This window comes from Belonocnema kinseyi, chromosome 2 (assembly GCF_010883055.1).
Source record: "Belonocnema kinseyi isolate 2016_QV_RU_SX_M_011 chromosome 2, B_treatae_v1, whole genome shotgun sequence".
In the NCBI taxonomy this organism is placed as follows: Eukaryota; Metazoa; Arthropoda; class Insecta; order Hymenoptera; family Cynipidae; genus Belonocnema; species Belonocnema kinseyi.
Window position 1 is genome coordinate 29,552,247 of NC_046658.1, and position 3,402 is coordinate 29,555,648.

The window sequence follows — 3,402 nt, forward strand, 5'->3', positions numbered from 1 at the left end:
TTCTGATCGGATATTTTGGAAAAGTGGAAATCAGCTTATAAAATATAGTTATTTTGGAATGTTTTTTACTAAATACTGCCAGATAAAAATGAAAAAGGAACAATATTCTACATATTTGCAGACTGTTAATCTCGTCAGACGGATGACTTATTTGATTTGCATGATCTTAGTGAGACATAACATACAAAAATCATTTAGAATTAAGAAACAAATTTATGCCAAATACGATTTCTTTCTTTCAGGAAAATATAAATCCAAATAAATAAAAAGTATAGAATATTTTCATAAAGACTGTATATTTTTTCTCCATCATCAGAAGAAAAAATGTAGAAAGAAAGTACAAAAGGATCATTTTTCACTTACTTAGTTTATATTTAATTAATTTTATTTGATTTAGAATAAACAAACTAAAAACTAAAAGTATTATTAACAATTTTGAAACTATTTGTAACTTTGTTGAAATTGTCAATTTCTAACAATCAAGAAGAAAGCATTCAAATCTAAATTTTGAAATAACGAAAATACCCTACCGATTGAAATCTCAGAGTATATCTAAAGATTCTCAAGGCTCTGAGAAGCTATGAGAAATTCTCCGCAGGCACTTAGGTAGATATATTTAAAGGTCCAGGTAGCTCGTTCAAATGCTTTTAAGGCTTTAAAATGTCCTTTCCGAAATTGAAATAAAAATACGATTATAAATAAGAAGCAGAGCCATAGTAACACCGCATACTCCCTCAATATTTCTACCATATTTCCTGCAATATACATAATATTGCAGGAAATATGGTAGAAATATTGAAGGAATCTGCGATGCTTCTAGGGAGAGGTTGAAATTAAAATAACAATTTGATCATAAATAACAATCAGAGGCTATATCAATAGAGTAGCCAACACTCAAGGGTCCTTTGTTAAGCTTTCGGATTCAAATTTACAAATAGATTTTTTTTAATTTCATAGTTAACATCCTAAAACAGAATAATTCGGAATCAACGGGTTTCGATGATTTCAGATATCTAACTTTTTCTTAATTTTAAAAATTGGAATTAATACAACGTTTCTCGTAAATGGAATGAGATGCGCCAAAAAAGACAACATTTTTTATTCAACTAGAAAATGGTATAGAAAAATTTGAAAAAGGAGAGTCGGGTTAGCGACGGCAAACTACCCGGTAATAAGCGTTGAATCCAGAAAAATTAAGAATTTGTATTCCTAAGAATAAGAGATATTTCCTCCTTATAAAAATCCCCCAACGGGAACAGAAAAAGTGAAAATGCTCTTTCTCTTAATCGACTTAGTAAAACTTAACGGAAGCATTTATTTAACCTATTTTTCATTATTAAATCTTTTAATAACTTAAAAATTCGAAAAATATTCGAATTCAGATTTATTTATATTATAATAATATATTTAAAAGTGTTAAAAAATGAATTACAGATATATATTTAAATAGGTGAATTAAAAGAATTTTAACTCTAGAAGGAATGAAATAATCTCAAAATAGGAACACTTGGGGAATGCAAGACATCTTTGTGAGTTGTACACGGAAAAAAATTCTTGAGGCGAACGAGTGAATCGAGAATATATTAAACTCAAAGAAAGTGTACGCTTGGATTAGGTAAAACGTTTAGTCAGAAGAGTTACACATTTAGTTACTTTATGTAAATTGTTCTCGTAAATCAGGAATTTGGACAAAATTTCTAAGTTCGAAAGTTTATTATTTTCGACAGATTATGTATAATTGTATTATCTTCAGATTAGAAAAAAATTTAGTTTTTATAGAAATATATTAACTTACAATAGCCAATTTTTCGTCTGGTATCGCGGAAATGAATTTCCCTGAAATCCGTGTAATGCATTTGGAGGTAAAGTTTGTTGTTTTTATCGCGTTTCTTGATATTTCAATATAGTTATCGCCTACAATCGAAATAAATGTAAATTATTATTACTGCATCATAAACTCCATTTAATATTAACAATCGCGCACATTTTAAGTGGTAAAAAGTGTTTAATTGTTCAAAGTAAATCTCAACTGTCACTGCTCCCGATTAGACCGTCGCCATTTTATTTCGCTGCTCCCACAATGCACCGGCGCTCTTCCGATAATTCCTTCAGACATCTATTCTTAAAATCCTTATTATAGCTATACTTATCAGGGGTTTGACTATTAGATATTCCTGGTATATGGAAAATGGTCAAGGATATTCATTTTCGCTGATCCAGGGATCTTTCTAAATTCCTTCGTTCGTTTTCAGCTAAATGTTTGGCTATAATAAGGAATAATATCCCTATCACAGCTCAATTTTTTTACCGTGTATCTATCAGTATCAATCAAGGAATTAAATATATTGAAAACACGTTCTCTTTTGGAGAATAGGAAACTATGCGGCGACCGCTATGAAAATAGAAATAAATTGGAAATAGAAATAAATTCAACGCTTATTAGCTGGTACTGTAAATAACCCTGCCCGTTTGGTACGTTACGAATACAAAGGAACCATTATATGACCGTCGCATTACACTTAAAAGCACCTCTAAAAGGACCCAAACCTATCTTAAATTGAACCTGCAGATCACGGTCGTATAAACAGGTCCCGAAACTCCCGGGAGTAGGGGTACCGCGGTTCATGAGACGACCTGTGACGTTAGAAAATGCCACAAATGGCGGTGTAAATGAGTAGTGGAATGCACGGATAATTTAAATGAGGATATTTTAACGAAATATGAAACAATCAACACAGAAAGATTTTTAAAAATATCACGTTGCATATCGCACTCAGAGTTTTTGTTTTTAAACTAAAATTATGAAGGATTATTTTCCAAAAGTATGTATCAATTATCAGGCTTATCTAAAATATGAATATGAAATTATCCTACAAGTAATTTGAATGTAGATGAAGCATTCTTATTTGTTCACGAGTTTGGTACTCCATAATTCCAGGGCATTTTCAACAAGAACAATATTTTAACGATCGCGGGTACATCGCAGGTTAGGTTAAGAACGTGGTTGGGAATAATAAAACAGCTGTACATACTAACTAATCGCAGCGCCTCCCGGTTCAGCGGCAAGCAGGAGAAGCAAGAGGGCTTCAGTAACAAAGATATTATAAGCATAGATGCGGCGCGGGAGGTCGGAGTGGGAGAACGATATATATATCTAACTACATTTTTGCATGCCTCGAGGTGCTGCCCTCTTCAACTTTTCGATGTTTCTATGGCAACCGCGCCCTTTGCCTACGTCTACGGGAGATGTGGGGCCAAGGCGAAAGCCAAAGCCGAACCGAAAGAGCCGGTGATTTTCTATTTCTCGATTCTCGCGCTTGCCTTCGCCAGCCATATCTATAGCTGACTCGGGGCTGTCTATTCACGCCGAAAATATTAAAATTAATGAGGGCCTAAGATTAT